Source organism: Oncorhynchus mykiss, chromosome 10 (genome assembly GCF_057628025.1).
Source record: "Oncorhynchus mykiss isolate SJ-2025 chromosome 10, ASM5762802v1, whole genome shotgun sequence".
NCBI classification, from domain to species: domain Eukaryota; kingdom Metazoa; phylum Chordata; class Actinopteri; order Salmoniformes; family Salmonidae; genus Oncorhynchus; species Oncorhynchus mykiss.
Genome location: NC_143031.1, coordinates 86,024,948 through 86,035,911, shown reverse-complemented (window position 1 = coordinate 86,035,911; position 10,964 = coordinate 86,024,948). Strand labels below are relative to the sequence as shown.

Below are 10,964 nucleotides of genomic sequence, written 5' to 3'. Positions count from 1 at the left end.
CTACACAGGTACAAGGCCTACTTCACTACCAACCTCTACAAGGCCTACTTCACTACCAACCTCTATACAGGTACAAGGCCTACTTCACTACCAACCTCTACACAGGTACAAGGCCTACTTCACTACCAACCTCTACACAGGTACAAGGCCTAGTTCACTACCAACCTCTACACAGGTACAAGGCCTACTTCACTACCAACCTCTACAAGGCCTACATCACTACCAAATTCTACACAGGTACAAGGCCTACCTCACTACCAACTTCTACACAGGTACAAGGCCTACTTCACTACCAACTTCTACACAGGTACAAGGCCTACTTCACTACCAACCTCTACACAGGTACAAGGCCTAGTTCACTACCAACCTCTACAAGGCCTACTTCACTACCAACCTCTACAAGGCCTACTTCACTACCAACTTCTACACAGGTACAAGGCCTACTTCACTACCAACCTCTACACAGGTACAAGGTCTACTTCACTACCAACCTCTATACAGGTACAAGGCCTACTTCACTACCAATCTCTACAGAGGTACAAGGCCTACTTCACTACCAACCTCTACACAGGTACAAGGCCTACTTCACTACCAACCTCTACAAGGCCTACTTCACTACCAACCTCTACACAGGTACAAGGCCTACTTCACTACCAACCTCTACACAGGTACAAGGCCTACTTCACTACCAACTTCTACACAGGTACAATGCCTACTTCACTACCAACTTCTACAAGGTGAAATAACCAATAATACACTGTGTGTGTGTGTGTGTGTGTGTGTGTGTGTGTGTGTGTGTGTGTGTGTGTGTGTGTGTGTGTGTGTGTGTGTGTGTGTGTGTGTGTGTGTGTGTGTCCTGCTCAGCTGCACATAGGAAACAAGGTGACATTTGGACTCCTTGGAGGTCTCCCTCAAGTTCAACCTTGTTCTACAGCAACACCAAGGTTACGCAGCAAATGGCCCCCTACTGCCCCTTTACTCCCCCCCTACTCCCTCCCTACTCCTCCCTACACCCTCCCTACTCCCCCTCTACTCCCACTACTCCTCCCTTACTCCCTCCCTACTCCCTCCCTACTCCCCCTCTACTCCCCCCCTACTCCTCCCTTACTCCCTCCCTACTCCCCCCTTACTCCCTCCCTACTCCTCCCTACACCCTCCCTACTCCCCCCTTACTCCCTCCCTACTCCCCCTACTCCCCCCTTACTCCCTCCCTACTCCTCCCTACACCCTCCCTACTCCCCCTACTGCCCCCCTACTCCCTCCCTACTCCCCCTACTGCCCCCTTACTCCCTCCCTACTCCCTCCCTACTCCCCCTACTGCCCCCTTACTCCCTCCCTACTCCCTCCCTACTCCCCCTACTCCCTCCCTACTCCCCCTACTGCCCCCTTACTCCCTCCCTACTCCTCCCTACACCCTCCCTACTCCTCCCTACTCCCCCTACTCCCTCCCTACTCCCCCTACTGCCCCCTTACTCCCTCCCTACTCCCTCCCTACTCCCCCTACTGCCCCCTTACTCCCTCCCTACTCCCCCTACTGCCCCCTTACTCCCTCCCTACTCCCTCCCTACTCCCCCTACTGCCCCCTTACTCCCTCCCTACTCCCCCTACTGCCCCCTTACTCCCTCCCTACACCCCCTACTCCCTATCTAGTGAACTACTTTTGACCAGGAGCCATTCTGGACGCGCTCCCAGACGTGCCGGTGGGGGGGCCTTGTCGGGAATAGTTCTCTCCCTAAATGTCAGCTGACTGTTCCAACTATACTAATTTTATGGTTTCATTGTTTCAAAATCAGACAGATGGAATAAGCGTTATAAACTGCAATATAGTGGTCTGTTAAAAAGAGAGATGAGGCGCGAATGTCCAAACCGCGATGTTATCAGGAAATAGTGAATTTACCAAATGTTCTATGGAATGATGCTGCCTACCTATCAGATAAACAATGAAATACAAATAAATATGACATTCTAACTGTATACAAACAGACATCAATAAAACCCAAGCGGAACGCGTCGGGAGAAAAAAACGAATCAACAATATCATTTTACGCACGATCGGGATAAATTTACGCACCGTGTCGCGCGTTAATAAGTTCCGACGTCAGTAAAATAAAGATCATATCAGATGAAGAAGTCCTTCTATCAACATCTTCCGGACTTCCACAATGATCTCTGTAACGAACCGACACTTAGCCGGTGCCATTCTCACCTTTTCTCGGCACTTGGTTAGCTCGATGTAGGTGACGTGCTGGGCCGATGCGGCATTGTGGAGAGTGTGTATGTGGTCCGTGCAGTAAGGCTACCAAACTCAGTCGATCTGTTTGGTGACAGTCTCTCTCTCTCTCTCTCACACACACACACACACGATATTCTGTCAGTTTGGAAGGTCTGCCACTCCCCTGGACGGGAGATATAAATAGAACGCAGGACGACCGCTGCCTCTTTCTTTCTATCTACTTTTTGCCTCGCTCGTATCTCTAAACAAGTGCAGAGTAGGCTTAAAAAGTGATCATATTCTTGATCTTTTTACAAAATCGATCAGATGCTCTTATCCAGACTAGTGAGTTCATACATTTTTCATTATTGCCCCCCCCCCCCCCCCGTGGGATTCGAACCCACAACCCTGACGTTGCGGTCGCCATGCTCTTCATAACGCACGCAAGCCCAAAACGGAAGTGTTAATCTGGATAAATACGCAACAAAAAGTTTAAACATTCACTTTCTGCTTCCATTTCTGTCCAGCCGTTTACTGAAATACAGTTTGACGCAGACGTTCGATAAATCCAAACGCAGCGGTTTCAATAGGAAATGAACGAAAAATGCCAATGACACTGTCGGTGTGTTCGAAGCGTTAGCAACTTTCGGTTCTTTAAAAAGGGAAACAGGTGCAAAATGCAATCCACCTTAGTTTGAGGTTTCTTTACAGCGGTCTTTCATGTATGTGTATGTGTGTGTGTGTCTAGGGATATTCAGCCAATGACCAGGTCTCTGACCAACAGGTCTTTCATGTAGGGACCGTGTGGTTTTGGTTATAGGGTAGCGTAGGCTCACCCGAAACAACACGTCCTCTGACATAATATATTCATCGATATGGGGGGCGTTCCACCAAGTCGGTGCATTTAAAAAAAAAGTGTCATCGTGTCTTGTTGCCTCCTCATTTTAACATTCTGCCATAAAGAGGACAAGGAAGTGAACAAGTGCCCACATTTAGAGAGGAATGAGAGATGATTGTCTAGGGGAGTAGATGACCTGGTCTCTGACCAACACTCCCCAGGTGTCTAGGGGAGTAGATGACCTGGTCTCTGACCAACACTCCCCAGGTGTCTAGGGGAGTAGATGACCTGGTCTCTGACCAACACTCCCCAGGTGTCTAAGGGAGTAGATGACCTGGTCTCTGACCAACACTCCCCAGGTGTCTAAGGGAGTAGATGACCTGGTCTCTGACCAACACTCCCCAGGTGTCTAGGGGAGTAGATGACCTGGTCTCTGACCAACACTCCCCAGGTGTCTAAGGGAGTAGATGACCTGGTCTCTGACCAACACTCCCCAGGTGTCTAGGGGAGTAGATGACCTGGTCTCTGACCAACACTCCCCAGGTGTCTAAGGGAGTAGATGACCTGGTCTCTGACCAACACTCCCCAGGTGTCTAGGGGAGTAGATGACCTGGTCTCTGACCAACACTCCCCAGGTGTCTAGGGGAGTAGATGACCTGGTCTCTGACCATCACTCCCCAGGTGTCTAGGGGAGTAGATGACCTGGTCTCTGACCAACACTCCCCAGGTGTCTAGGGGAGTAGATGACCTGGTCTCTGACCAACACTCCCCAGGTGTCTAGGGGAGTAGATGACCTGGTCTCTCACCAACACTCCCCAGGTGTCTAGGGGAGTAGATGACCTGGTCTCTGACCAACACTCCCCAGGTGTCTAGGGGAGTAGATGACCTGGTCTCTGACCAACACTCCCCAGGTGTCTAGGGGAGTAGATGACCTGGTCTCTGACCAACACTCCCCAGGTGTCTAGGGGAGTAGATGACCTGGTCTCTGACCAACACTCCCCAGGTGTCTAGGGGAGTAGATGACCTGGTCTCTGACCAACACTCCCCAGGTGTCTAGGGGAGTAGATGACCTGGTCTCTGACCAACACTCCCCAGGTGTCTAGGGGAGTAGATGACCTGGTCTCTGACCAACACTCCCCAGGTGTCTAGGGGAGTAGATGACCTGGTCTCTGACCAACACTCCCCAGGTGTCTAAGGGAGTAGATGACCTGGTCTTTGACCAACACTCCCCAGGTGTCTAGGGGAGTAGATGACCTGGTCTCTGACCAACACTCCCCAGGTGTCTAGGGGAGTAGATGACCTGGTCTCTGACCAACACTCCCCAGGTGTCTAGGGGAGTAGATGACCTGGTCTCTGACCAACACTCCCCAGGTGTCTAGGGGAGTAGATGACCTGGTCTCTGACCAACACTCCCCAGGTGTCTAGGGGAGTAGATGACCTGGTCTCTGACCAACACTCCCCAGGTGTCTAGGGGAGTAGATGACCTGGTCTCTGACCAACACTCCCCATGTGTCTAGGGGAGTAGATGACCTGGTCTCTGACCAACACTCCCCAGGTGTCTAGGGGAGTAGATGACCTGGTCTCTGACCAACACTCCCCAGGTGTCTAGGGGAGTAGATGACCTGGTCTCTGACCAACACTCCCCAGGTGTCTAAGGGAGTAGATGACCTGGTCTCTGACCAACACTCCCCAGGTGTCTAAGGGAGTAGATGACCTGGTCTCTGACCAACACTCCCCAGGTGTCTAGGGGAGTAGATGACCTGGTCTCTGACCAACACTCCCCAGGTGTCTAAGGGAGTAGATGACCTGGTCTCTGACCAACACTCCCCAGGTGTCTAGGGGAGTAGATGACCTGGTCTCTGACCAACACTCCCCAGGTGTCTAAGGGAGTAGATGACCTGGTCTCTGACCAACACTCCCCAGGTGTCTAGGGGAGTAGATGACCTGGTCTCTGACCAACACTCCCCAGGTGTCTAGGGGAGTAGATGACCTGGTCTCTGACCATCACTCCCCAGGTGTCTAGGGGAGTAGATGACCTGGTCTCTGACCAACACTCCCCAGGTGTCTAGGGGAGTAGATGACCTGGTCTCTGACCAACACTCCCCAGGTGTCTAGGGGAGTAGATGACCTGGTCTCTCACCAACACTCCCCAGGTGTCTAGGGGAGTAGATGACCTGGTCTCTGACCAACACTCCCCAGGTGTCTAGGGGAGTAGATGACCTGGTCTCTGACCAACACTCCCCAGGTGTCTAGGGGAGTAGATGACCTGGTCTCTGACCAACACTCCCCAGGTGTCTAGGGGAGTAGATGACCTGGTCTCTGACCAACACTCCCCAGGTGTCTAGGGGAGTAGATGACCTGGTCTCTGACCAACACTCCCCAGGTGTCTAGGGGAGTAGATGACCTGGTCTCTGACCAACACTCCCCAGGTGTCTAGGGGAGTAGATGACCTGGTCTCTGACCAACACTCCCCAGGTGTCTAGGGGAGTAGATGACCTGGTCTCTGACCAACACTCCCCAGGTGTCTAAGGGAGTAGATGACCTGGTCTTTGACCAACACTCCCCAGGTGTCTAGGGGAGTAGATGACCTGGTCTCTGACCAACACTCCCCAGGTGTCTAGGGGAGTAGATGACCTGGTCTCTGACCAACACTCCCCAGGTGTCTAGGGGAGTAGATGACCTGGTCTCTGACCAACACTCCCCAGGTGTCTAGGGGAGTAGATGACCTGGTCTCTGACCAACACTCCCCAGGTGTCTAGGGGAGTAGATGACCTGGTCTCTGACCAACACTCCCCAGGTGTCTAGGGGAGTAGATGACCTGGTCTCTGACCAACACTCCCCATGTGTCTAGGGGAGTAGATGACCTGGTCTCTGACCAACACTCCCCAGGTGTCTAGGGGAGTAGATGACCTGGTCTCTGACCAACACTCCCCAGGTGTCTAGGGGAGTAGATGACCTGGTCTCTGACCAACACTCCCCAGGTGTCTAAGGGAGTAGATGACCTGGTCTCTGACCAACACTCCCCAGGTGTCTAGGGGAGTAGATGACCTGGTCTCTGACCAACACTCCCCAGGTGTCTAGGGGAGTAGATGACCTGGTCTCTGACCAACACTCCCCAGGTGTCTAAGGGAGTAGATGACCTGGTCTCTGACCAACACTCCCCAGGTGTCTAGGGGAGTAGATGACCTGGTCTCTGACCAACACTCCCCAGGTGTCTAGGGGAGTAGATGACCTGGTCTCTGACCAACACTCCCCAGGTGTCTAGGGGAGTAGATGACCTGGTCTCTGACCAACACTCCCCAGGTGTCTAGGGGAGTAGATGACCTGGTCTCTGACCAACACTCCCCAGGTGTCTAGGGGAGTAGATGACCTGGTCTCTGACCATCACTCCCCAGGTGTCTAGGGGAGTAGATGACCTGGTCTCTGACCAACACTCCCCAGGTGTCTAAGGGAGTAGATGACCTGGTCTCTGACCAACACTCCCCAGGTGTCTAGGGGAGTAGATGACCTGGTCTCTGACCAACACTCCCCAGGTGTCTAAGGGAGTAGATGACCTGGTCTCTGACCAACACTCCCCAGGTGTCTAGGGGAGTAGATGACCTGGTCTCTGACCAACACTCCCCAGGTGTCTAGGGGAGTAGATGACCTGGTCTCTGACCAACACTCCTCAGGTGTCTAGGGGAGTAGATGACCTGGTCTCTGACCAACACTCCCCAGGTGTCTAGGGGAGTAGATGACCTGGTCTCTGACCAACACTCCCCAGGTGTCTAGGGGAGTAGATGACCTGGTCTCTGACCAACACTCCCCAGGTGTCTAAGGGAGTAGATGACCTGGTCTCTGACCAACACTCCCCAGGTGTCTAGGGGAGTAGATGACCTGGTCTCTGACCAACACTCCCCAGGTGTCTAGGGGAGTAGATGACCTGGTCTCTGACCAACACTCCTCAGGTGTCTAGGGGAGTAGATGACCTGGTCTCTGACCAACACTCCCCAGGTGTCTAGTGTGTAATTGAACGTCTGCAATGTTGTTGGTTGTGCTGAGTGATTCATTTACATGTAGTTTTTATTAAACATCTAATTGACTGAATTTGTTCAATTATTTTAATTCCATTTCTGTTTTTCTGTGAGCTCAATGCTCGTTTCTCTAGAGATAAATCAGATCCAGACTGAACTGTGTGATGTAGTAGGGAGTTGTAGTTTCTCTAGAGATAAATCAGATCCAGACTGAACTGTGTGATGTAGTAGGGAGTTGTAGTTTCTCTAGAGATAAATCAGATCCAGACTGAACTGTGTGATGTAGTAGGGAGTTGTAGTTTCTCTAGAGATAAATCAGACCCAGACTGAACTGTATGATGTAGTAGGGAGTTGTAGTTTCTCTAGAGATAAATCGGATCCAGCCTGAACTGTGTGATGTAGTAGGGAGTTGTAGTTTCTCTAGAGATAAATCGGATCCAGCCTGAACTGTGTGATGTAGTAGGGAGTTGTAGTTTCTCTAGAGATAAATCAGATCCAGACTGAACTGTGTGATGTAGTAGGGAGTTGTAGTTACTCTAGAGATAAATCAGATCCAGACTGAACTGTGTGATGTAGTAGGGAGTTGTAGTTTCTCTAGAGATAAATCAGATCCATCCTGAACTGTGCAACTAGGGAGTTGTAGTTTCCAACGGACCAATAGTCTACATAGTGCAGTGCAGGAAAAAGGTGGTAATTAACTACAATGACCATAATCCATTGCGCGCCTCCTTGTCCGGTTTGTGTGTTTATTTTATGCCTGCTACATTACATTGGAGAGAAGAGACAGAAGAACGCTCGGTGGAGAGAAATAGAGAACAGCTGCTTCCTGAGGTATCTCTACCTGAGAATACACTGGGTGGACAAACCATTAGGAACACCTGCTCTCTCCCATGACACAGACTGGCTGCTTCCTGAGGTATCTCTACCTGAGAATACACTGGGTGGACAAAACATTAGTAATGACAGACTGCCCAGGTGAATCCAGGTGAAAGATATGATCCCTTATTGATGTCACCTGTTAAATCCACTTCAATCAGTGTAGATGAAGGGGAGGAGACAGGTTAAAGAAGGATTTTGAGACAGTATGTTTTGCCATTTAGAGGGTGAATGGGCTAGACAAAATATTTAAGTACCTTTGAACGAGGTGCCAGGCTTACTGGTTTGAGTGTGTCAAGAATAATGATGAGTGAGAGAGTTACAGATGCACAAATGTCATACCCTCAATACATTCTAACCTCTCACCATTATAATAACACAGGAGGTTAGCATACCCCCAAAACATGCTAACCTCTCACCATTACAATAACACAGGAGGTTAGCATACCCCCAAGACATGCTAACCTCTCACCATTACAATAACAGGGGAGGTTAGCATACCCCCAAAACATGCTAACCTCTCACCATTACAATAACACAGGAGGTTAGCATACCCCCAAGACATGCTAACCTCTCACCATTACAATAACACAGGAGGTTAGCATACCCCCAAAACATGCTAACCTCTCACCATTACAATAACACAGGAGGTTAGCATACCCCCAAGACATGCTAACCTCTCACCATTACAATAACACAGGAGGTTAGCATACCCCCAAGACATGCTAACCTCTCACCATTACAATAACACAGGAGGTTAGCATACCCCCAAAACATGCTAACCTCTCACCATTACAATAACACAGGAGGTTAGCATACCCCCAAGACATGCTAACCTCTCACCATTACAATAACACAGGAGGTTAGCATACCCCCAAGACATGCTAACCTCTCACCATTACAATAACAGGGGAGGTTAGCATACCCCCAAAACATGCTAACCTCTCACCATTACAATAACAGGGGAGGTTAGCATACCCCCAAGACATGCTACGATTTTCCCGTGTGAATCAAGAATGGTCCCCCACCCAAAGGACATCCAGCCAACGGTCAGGACCAGTGGTTGAAAACGGGTCATTGATGAAAGAGGTCAAAGGGCGGCTCTAATCTGCTGTAATGACTCCTAGAGACTTACCCAGAAAGACTCCTAGAGACTTACCCAGGAAGGCTCCCAGTTGTAATGACTCTTAGAGACTTACCCAAGAAGACTCCCAGCTGTAATGACTCTTAGAGACTTACCCAGGAAGACTCACAGCTGTAATGACTATTAGAGACTTACCCAGAAAGACTCCCAGCTGTAATGACTCTTAGAGACTTACCCAGAAAGACTAATCTGCTGTAGTCACTCTTAGAGACTTACTCAGGAAGACTCCCAGCTGTAATGACTCCTAGAGACTTACAAAAGAAGACTCCCAGGGTAATGACTCCTAGAGACTTACCCAAGAAGACTCCCAGCTGTAATGAATCTTAGAGACTTACCCAGGAAGACTCCCAGCTGTAATGACTCTTAGAGACTTACCCAGGAAGACTCCCAGCTGTAATGACTCCTAGAGACTTACCCAGGAAGACTCCCAGCTGTAATGACTCATAGAGACTTACCCAGGAAGACTCCCGGCTGTAATGACTCCTAGAGACTTACCCAAGAAGACTCCCAACTGTAATGACTCCTAGAGACTTACCCAAGAAGACTCCCAGCTGTAATGACTCCTAGAGACTTACCCAGGAAGACTCCCAGCTGTAATGACTCCTAGAGACTTACCCAGGAAGACTCCCAGCTGTAATGACTCCTAGAGACTTACCCAGGAAGACTCTAATCAGCTGTAATGACTCTTAGAGACTTACCCAGGAAGACTCCCAGCTGTAATGACTCTTAGAGACGTACCCAGGAAGACTCCCAGCTGTAATGACTCTTAGAGACTTACCCTAGAAGACTCCCAGCTGTAATGACTCTTAGAGACGTACCCAGGAAGACTCCCAGCTGTAATGACTCTTAGAGACTTACCCAGAAAGACTCCCAGCTGTAATGACTCCTAGAGACGTACCCAGGAAGACTCCCAGCTGTAATGACTCCTAGAGACGTACCCAGGAAGACTCCCAGCTGTAATGACTCCTAGAGACGTACCCAAGAAGACTCCCAGCTGTAATGACTCCTAGAGACTTACCCAGGAAGACTCTAATCAGCTGTAATGACTCTTAGAGACTTACCCAGGAAGACTCCCAGCTGTAATGACTCTTAGAGACGTACCCAGGAAGACTCCCAGCTGTAATGACTCTTAGAGACTTACCCTAGAAGACTCCCAGCTGTAATGACTCTTAGAGACGTACCCAGGAAGACTCCCAGCTGTAATGACTCTTAGAGACTTACCCAGAAAGACTCCCAGCTGTAATGACTCCTAGAGACGTACCCAGGAAGACTCCCAGCTGTAATGACTCCTAGAGACGTACCCAGGAAGACTCCCAGCTGTAATGACTCCTAGAGACGTACCCAAGAAGACTCCCAGCTGTAATGACTCCTAGAGACTTACCCAGGAAGACTCCCAGCTGTAATGACTCCTAGAGACGTACCCAGGAAGACTCCCAGCTGTAATCCCTGCCAATGGGATGTATTGACTCAGGGAGGAAGGAGGGAGGGTGATATATGCGTATCTAATACTCAAAGGTATATTAGTGGTGTAGTTCTATATGTAGTTTTCATTTGTAATAAATGTTCAGATTTTTTTTCCTCTACCACTTTTGAGAGAATATTTTTGTGTAGATTGTTGACTGAGAAAAAATGACAACTCAATCCATTTTATTTCCTCTTTGTAACAAAATGTGTAAAAAGTCAAAAGGAAGGTGTGAATACTTTCTGAAGGCACTAATATACACAACAACTGAAGTATTTTATTAATTATTAGTATTTTATTAACGTAATGTGAATAAATGATGGTTATTAAGTGATCTACAGTACTGGACAGTCACTACCATCATGTAGTGTTTATTAATGTGAATAAATTATTAATTATTTTATTAATTATTAGTATTT

At 49.3% G+C, this 10,964-nt stretch overlaps 1 protein-coding gene across 1 annotated transcript in view; it reads right to left on the bottom strand.

Annotated features, from left to right (window-relative positions):
* The window catches only part of LOC149980667 (TBC1 domain family member 1-like), a 129,982-nt gene extending 127,620 nt beyond the window's left edge, over positions 1-2,362 (bottom strand). Inside the window, 1 exon segment of the mRNA XM_090188256.1 lies at positions 2,207-2,362. The gene's annotated coding sequence lies outside the window, so the exon portion shown is untranslated.
* Positions 2,363-10,964: the final 8,602 nt, after the last annotated feature.